Source organism: Melopsittacus undulatus, chromosome 2, assembly GCF_012275295.1.
Source record: "Melopsittacus undulatus isolate bMelUnd1 chromosome 2, bMelUnd1.mat.Z, whole genome shotgun sequence".
In the NCBI taxonomy this organism is placed as follows: domain Eukaryota; kingdom Metazoa; phylum Chordata; class Aves; order Psittaciformes; family Psittaculidae; genus Melopsittacus; species Melopsittacus undulatus.
Window position 1 is genome coordinate 87,790,571 of NC_047528.1, and position 8,669 is coordinate 87,799,239.

The following is an 8,669-nucleotide window of genomic DNA, read 5'->3' on the forward strand; positions in this document are numbered from 1 at the left end:
ACTTCCCACATCCAGAAGTTTATCCCCGCCATTTTCTGTTGCCAGCACATTTCTCCTTTCTCCTCTGCAGAAATCAGCGCTTCCTACTGTTTCCTGCTAGTAGCTCTGCAACACTGGCCATGTTCACATTGCTCCCTGCCCAGCTATTCCCTGGATAGTACCAAAATTAAATGCTAGCCATCTGTCTTTATCTTCATTGCATAATATATAAAATACATATCCTTCAGTTTCCTTAATAATTTAATTGCTTGTCTTTAGTCTTCAGTTTTCTCTTGTAATTTTAAGAGCAGAGACCCAGATTAGTGTCTCCCAGCACCTCAGCTTGCACTGCTTCATGGTGACCCATGGAAAGTGGAGGGCTTCAGCCTCTACAGTTGGTGACCAGGCCTTTCCCACAGCAAACCTCATGCTTTGGTATGAAAAACCACTAGATGGATAGCAGGATTTCTGTTCTGTTAATGATGCTTTAATGGCTGTGTTGTTCTTGCACTTCTGTGTAGTTTATGCACATGCAAAGCAATATTCAAGTCCCCCTAGGAACAGCATTTGTAATTGTGTTTTTTTGATGGTGTATCACACCTGCATCACCCTGAAGTGTTATGAAAGCAAGTTTGTATTTAAAGAGTGGGAGCCAGTCCATCATAGCCACCTCAAGCTTGCTGCTGGTGTTTGCACTTGCCCCCATGGTCTGAGCCCCCTCATTCCGTCAAGCATTTTCCTCAGGCTGGGCTGTCCTCAAGCACAGGTGATGTGTGTAGGAACCTCCTAGTCATGTTCACAGCACTGAAAACAGCTTAAAGATGAGTACACATACCTTTGAGCTAGCCTAAAATGGTAGCTGGGAAACCATGGCTTGCTGTATGTTGCAAGGGGAGCTACGCTTCTGAAAGCAACCTCGATTTAATGAGGTGGTTCAGGAACTAATATCAAACCTGTACTTGTTTTCCTTTCCTTCTGGTACCTTGATATGTAAGTATTGCGGTCAGGTGGTGAGTGGCAAGGTCCGCAGTAGCCTTGTAGATCTTCTTGTGCCAAGCAGGAAAAGCAGATCTCATTTTCAGGGCACTGATAGCAGTGGAATCTGCTGGAGATGCTGAGAGGTTGGCCCTAATCATAGAATAGTTAGGGTTGGAAAGGACTTTAGTTCCAACCCCACTGCCATGGGCAGGGACACCTCACACTAAACCATGTCCAAGGCTCTGCCCAGCCTGACCTTGAACACCGCCAGAGATGGAGCATTCACAGCTTCCTTGGGCAACCCATTCCAGTGCCTCGCCACCCTTACAGTAAAGAACTTCTTCCTTATATCCAATCTAAACATCCCCTGTTTAAGTTTTAACCCATTACCCCTTGTCCTGTCACTACAGTCCCTAATGGCCTTCACAAACCTTGCAACAAGACATTTCCACACAATACCACTAACTACACAAGACCATGGAGATGGTGGCCCTAACAGAGAAGCCTAGGTAGTTTTCTAGACATTATAATATCTAAAAATTTCTAACATGGACCAAAATGCATGTAGTGCCACATCAATCAGACCAAGCACAGAAAAGCTTTTGGATTGGTTTCTGCTAACAGAGGTAAAGGGCTTATTTAGCCTCTGTGCCCTCATCCCTCCTTTCTCCATATGCCATGAGGGGTGTGGAAATCTACACAGCATTACAGTCCCACTCTTAGCCACAACAGTATGGGCAGTGGAGCTCTCCAGGTCCCAAAAATACCCAGTCTCTGCAGATTCAAATGGCTATAGGTTTTGGAGGAGTAGAGCTGCAGTCCCCAGCTCCTCGAGGTAAGAGGACCTGCCCTCCGTGTTGCCAGCTCCAGAGGAGATAAGGGAAGGACAGGCTGGTTTTCCCAACTATGCATGGGATGAAATGCACCTTTTACTTAACCTGCCTTCCAGTCTTCACCTGAACCACTGATGCAATCCAGCTGTCCCTCACTGCTTCTCGCCACCCAGGTCCCTTGCCCACCTCCCCCTGAGCAAATCCAGCTGCCCCCAGGGGTGGTTTTCATGCTGCCAGAGCCTTACAGCTGCCCTCTCCCCATTTCATCAGAGCTGCTAGCTAGCTCGCTACAAGAAAAATGTGGTGCCAGCTCCATGCTCTGGCTCTAATTGGGACACTGGGAACTGTTTTGCTGAGCAGAAAACCTTTTTAATTAATTAGTTAATTAATTAAATTTGGGTAATCATCACTAAATGCTTCAGAACAGGTCAGATACAGAAGAACTGAAGGTGTGGTGTTGCAGCCACTACTCAGCTGACATCGCCAGAGTCCTGGCTGCTGCTGACCTGGTTCTCATAGGGACCTTGCCGCTTAGGCAACCTAAATGGCAGGGTTTGGGTGTCACATCACTTTGTTTTCTTCTTCATCACAGGTTTACTGCTGCAAAAGAGCCTTTTCAGCAAGTACAGGGTTGCTGAGTGTCATGGTTTGAGCATGTTTTGAGGGTGTTTTTGTTCAAGGTTTTTTTTCCAGCCAGGGGGAGTCTGGGAGGAAGGAGAGACAGGACACCTGACCCAGGCTAGCCCATGAGGTATTCCATACCATAGCACGTGATGCCCAGGATGCATACTGGGAAAGAGAAAGCTGGAGGGGAGAGCTCTGGAGAAAAATGGAGGAGGGAGCACGCGGTGCTCAGCCGGGCAGGGTGGAGTGAGTTATGGGTCGGTGGCTGGTGGGGTGTTGTATTCTTTTCACTTGCTGTTTGCTGTATCATTATTATTTGTAGTAGTAAATGGCAGTAGGGGTTTTGTGTTATGCCTTAGCAATTAAACCGTTCTTATCTCAATCCGTGGGGGCTACATTCTTTGGATTCTCCTTCCTAACTCTCAGGGAGTTGGGGGACTTGGTTTAAACCACGACATTTTTGGCGCCCAACGTGGGGCCCGAGGGTTTGAGATAAGAACAGATCTGAGCGGATTTATGGTCTCTTGTCACAATGCTGATTTATTGGCTCTTAGAGGTTTTTCTCTGGATCTCGCTGTTTCGGGATTTTACCGGGTACTTGGTGTATGGATTGGATGTGTTTGTGTTTGTGTCGGAGGCTTGTAATACGGTGGGGCTCCGGCAGCAGGGGGGGATGGACGTGGCCGTGGACTTGAACTTGTACCAGGCCGTCCCGCTGCTCTTCGCCGTCCTTGTCCTTATCCTCGTCGTCGTCTGTGTGGAGCTGCGTGAAGCCAGGAAGGAGCGGCCCCGGGAGCTGCCGGCAGCTGAGGCTGCCAGGGAGAGCGGCACGGGGAGCCAAACGGCTGTGGCAGAGCAGCGGGAGCAGGCGGGGGAGGAGCGGAGCAGGGCGGTAGCTGAGCAGGGGGATCAGGCAGCCGGGAGGGTGAGTCCTGCGGCCGTTCCCGACCCTCCGACGGCCGAGAGTGTCCCCCGGAAGTCGCCCGCCGACTCCCAGCAGGATGCAGGAGACTACGCAGCACTTCCCAGCAAGGCAGAGGAGGAACCGAGTCCTGCCGCCGTTCCGAGCCCCGCAGCATCCGAGAATATTCCCCGGGAGTCACCCGCCGAGCCCCAGCAGGATGCAGGAGACCACGTGGCACTTCCCAGCAAGGCAGAGGAGGAGGATCCAGACTCGGGAGAAGAGAAGCTGATAGTGGGAGAACTGGCAAGCACGGCAGCTACATCAGCCCCAGTGACAAGTGCAGCAGCAGCATCTGAGAGTTCTGATGGTTTTGAATGGCTTTTGGGTGCCCTTGGGACCTGCCTGCTGATTGTAATGGTGATCGGCATGGTGGCACACACACAGAGTGTGTTCCATCCACAACCATTTTGTCTGATCCCAAAAGTTAAGCAGAGTCAGGTTTGGGTCTTGTCTAGGGTTAGACAAGGATATAGGAGCACCAGGAGACTGTCCCCAAGTCTGGACAGTCATGAGTGGCAGGGCATGTGGGACAGTATAGCCGGGTATCTGATCCACTGGACCCCTCCAGTGCTTTGGAAGCATTGGAGGTGGAAGGCAGCTGTATGGAGTCCCCAGCAGCAAGCTGTAGAACTGCTGAAGGGGACGGTGAATGATTTTGGTGGGCCCAGATACTTCAGGCTATCAGTCCAGAGATGCAACTTAGAGATGTCTCATGATCGAGGGGTGGACTTAAGAGTGATGGTGTATTGAAAATGTGAGATCTGGGCATGACGTGAATGGTATGGAATAAGGGGTGGATAATGTCATGGTTTGAGCATGTTTTGAGGGTGTTTTTGTTCAAGGTTTTTTTTCCAGCCAGGGGGAGTCTGGGAGGAAGGAGAGACAGGACACCTGACCCAGGCTAGCCCATGAGGTATTCCATACCATAGCACGTGATGCCCAGGATGCATACTGGGAAAGAGAAAGCTGGAGGGGAGAGCTCTGGAGAAAAATGGAGGAGGGAGCACGCGGTGCTCAGCCGGGCAGGGTGGAGTGAGTTATGGGTCGGTGGCTGGTGGGGTGTTGTATTCTTTTCACTTGCTGTTTGCTGTATCATTATTATTTGTAGTAGTAAATGGCAGTAGGGGTTTTGTGTTATGCCTTAGCAATTAAACCGTTCTTATCTCAATCCGTGGGGGCTACATTCTTTGGATTCTCCTTCCTAACTCTCAGGGAGTTGGGGGACTTGGTTTAAACCACGACACTGAGCAACAGAGTATTGCCTGGTGGGTTGTGAGAGGGCTGCATCTCACTGCCATACACGGGAAAGAAACAGTACAAAGGAAAACTCAAACTTTTGTTGGAAGAGGAGAGGCTCCTGCTCTTCCTGAGGTCCTTGGTCAGCCCTGCCAGGGTCTTGGTGCCTGCAGGGCCTGGATAAGACCTTGGCTGCCACACAGAGCGGCTTCGCAGGACAGGATGGAAGTCAGCTCAGGGTGTGGTGCAACATGATTATTCTTAATAGTGCTTTTCATTATTCACATCCAAGATAATCATTAAACTATTGCCAAGTAACCAGTACAGACTTGATAGCAAACTTCTTATCACTTCAACCTCAGTTCAGGCTGGATGTGTGGATTAATAGCTAGAGTGGCTTAAAACATTTTCGATTCTTTCGAAACGAAAAATGTGTCTTTTTGAATGCTACAAAACTCCTAACATTTGGGAGGATGCGATCACTTCCTTTTTTAATGTGTTTCCCTCCTGATTGCATGCTTATGAAAGAAACATCTGTTTTGAAGTGATATGCAACAGAAAAATTTTGTTCCAGTTGGATTTGTAATGGTCAACTTCTGTTATACACTCTTATTCTCCACACCCTGTTTCTTTCCCCTTTTCTCTTGTTGAAAGATGAAAAAAGAGGAGAAAAAGGCAAGCAAACAAGCCCTACTGCCCAGACTACAAATACAGACAGAAAAAGGGGCCACTGAGGTGTGGGTGGTGTGAAACACCACAGCTGAGCTGGTGGAGCATGTCTGCACTTCAGTTCACTATGAGAATGACATGAATAAAAAACTGACTTTTTTTTTCCTTCATCGGGAAACAATACTATTGTTTGATAAACCTAGATGTAATGAATCAGAAGCATCAATAATCTACTCTGTTAGTAATACAAGAAAATAGGTATTGTTCTGTAGCTGTAGTAGTTTTTTTTATTCTCCTGACTCCATTCTTCTGCTGCACAAGAGGAAACCTGTTGTTTGGAAATCTCTGCCTTTGCATACTTGTAGGCAGCTGGAAGAAAAAGACAGCTAGAAGAAAAGCGTCAGGCACTGTGGCCAACAGATAAGGCCAGTTCTAGTTTGTGTGAAGCTGAAATGTCAACAAATACTATCAACTGTTGTGGTGTTTGCAGCACTTACAGGAGATTGTGCTAAGCAGCGAAAGATATGGAAGAGGATCCTGGATTTTGGTGCATCAGTGTCCACAGACAGAAAGAGATACAGGGACCTTGAGCCTAAATGGAAATGATAGTGAGAAGAAAACTGGCTGCACACCAGACTGGGGTGAGCTGGTCACTCCCCGCACAGACCATGCAGGAAAGAGGTGAGGGGAAGCTGTCTGGAAAGGGAACAAAGCTCCTTGTCAAGAAGCCCTTGTCCTGTGTTGATGGTGGCCTTGCAAATACAACTGGCAGTGGTGTGTGTGCTCCTGGACCACCCGTTCAGGAAAGCAGCTCCTTAGATGGAGTCCAAGTCCACATGACGGCAGTTGAAACACTGGTGATTCTCTGCATTGTGATTTTCTTTAACAATACTGCAGCAGAGAAACAAAAGCATCACTCCTAAGGAAAATAAGTAAATCTTTCTATAGAGAACAGGAAGTATTTTCATGCCATACAATTTTCTTGAAAGCAAAGACTGAAATACTTATCCACAATATTTTTATTGGATATGTGCTATTGATTCTGTGTTTCAGCAGTTAAAAGGATTAAAAATAATAAAAACTTCTTTGTGTTGTAACTTCAGATTTCTAATCAAATTCCTTTGTGAGGCAGAAGCAGAACAAAGAGAGTCACCTGCAATAAAATGGCATGGCAGGGAGACACTCTTGGAATGGGCTGGCTAATGAACCAGAGCTTTTAAAATGGCAGCCTGGTTTCCGAAACCAAAGGGAAACACATTTAAAATATGGGTATGGAAAGATTGCTTCTGAACTAGTTACCTCGTGAAGAAAAAGTCTTAAAGAAAATAAGTCCTGAAAGAATAAAACATGACAGATATTTGATCCAGTGGCAGTCTACTAACTTTGTCAAACCACATATTCTTTCTAGGTACTGGTTGTTCGGTCCCATTTGGTTTCTATCCATCCTATTGGAATCTCCAGTTAATTATTTTTGAGTGGGAGTATGGTAGTCTATTTTTTATCAGCTGTATCATTTGAGCATCTGGATGCAAAGAGAAATCAGTTTGTGAGAAAGACGTGAAGACTGCTTTGACTGACCTTGCGAGTAGTCTTGACCAATACACAGAGTTAGGATTAGGGAATTCATGTATGAATTTTAACAGTACAAATGCACTTTAAACAGTGACTTTTATTTTCCCATATAACAAAGGACACAACCTGTCTTCTTGAATGTTCTTGTTATCATGCAGCTGACACTTGCAGATGATAAAAATGGGGGCACATTTTCCACATGCATTAACAATTTTTGATATTCAGATATCAATTTCTCTTTGGCTGGGATCAGAGGTGACACAGACTGAGTGCTGCTGCATCCAGTGCAAACATCAGCAGGCTTTTAGAAACTGGTGTAGCTGGAAGTATATTAATTAGAAGGAAAAAATAATCAAGACATGGAGTGTATTGATTTTTTTTTTTTCCCCCATCTCTTTCTTAAAACCCTGGCTTCTATTCTCTTGTGGCTATAAAACTGGAATTTTAATGGTTTGGTAATCAGATGTGAACTAGGCCACCTTCCTTCTCTTTAGCCATTTTCTCCCACCAGCCTTCTCCTTGTATATTATAAGAAAGAGCCATCAATGAAGCGGACTCCTCCAAAGCCCCCCAGGTCTAAGAAGATTGGTACAATCTGGAAAACTTTTTTTCATGTAAGCGTTGGTATCTGGTGTCCAACAGTGTGAAGCAGAAGGGCATATACATATTATATTTGTTTTGGCTTGTAGGGGGCTCAGATACATGATTCAATATTTTATTACATTGAGGTTTACATGTCTGGATCCAGATTTTCTAGGATAGGCACCAGAATCTCTGTTAATGAAACAGGGTATGTAAGTGAATCAATTCCCTAAACGTGACTTCATCTTGGATCAGGTTCAGTCATGAACTCAAAGAAAGCCTGAACAGCTTATACTGCATGAGCAGTGGTCAACCCCAGCCTGTACAAACTCTGTAACACAGTCTGTGATGTTTGGCTCCACATTAATAGGCATCTTTGAAGGCTTGTGATATGTACTCAACAAATTGCCAGATTAGGAGGAAAAAAAGGCATCTCCATATGCAGGAGACTACAAACCTGTAGCAGAAAGATATCTTGTCAGCATGAGGACATAGCCAGCTGCTCTTTCCCATTCTTCCTTAATTCTCCTGTACATTAGTTATTTTCTTGTGACTTTTAGCATCCTTAGAGTAAATTGGTGACTGCTTTGAAGATTCTTTTTAGAAAATGGAGTATACACACACAAACACATACACACATGCACAGATTCATGAAGGTATGTGGGCTGCTCTTCTTTACATTTCTAGTTCTGGCACCAAATGAATTTGAAAGTGGAAAATTAAGAAAGGGTTAATTAATTAAAAGAAAAAAAAAGCAGCAAACTTTGCTTTGTTTGCACTGTTCTTACATCAGTTTCCATGGAAATAGAAGTAGAACAAGCCAAGAGCAGTGGTGTAGCCAACTTCAGCTGCTGGCTTCTAGTTCATGCTTCTGTTTCCATGGAAATAGATGCCAAATCAGCAAAAAATAAGGTAACTTGTTTTAAATACCAGAGTTTTAAAGGCTTGTCCTTATTTAACCTCAGTCAGGAAGATAGCTTGTGAGGGCAGGCAGCCAGCAACGAAGTGAAAAGTTTCAATGGCTTTTTCAAATGCCGACTGCTTGTAGAGATTGAATTCAAGGGGCAGTGACTGATTTTTAGAAATATCTTATAACTTTCCACCATGCTGTAAATAAAATACATTTTTTCTCATCTTGAATAGTCACACTAGTCTGTAGGAGGCCAAACTAACAGCTCCTTGCAAAGCAACCGTGCAGCTGGCTCATTAGACTCTGCCTCCAAGAGTTCAGA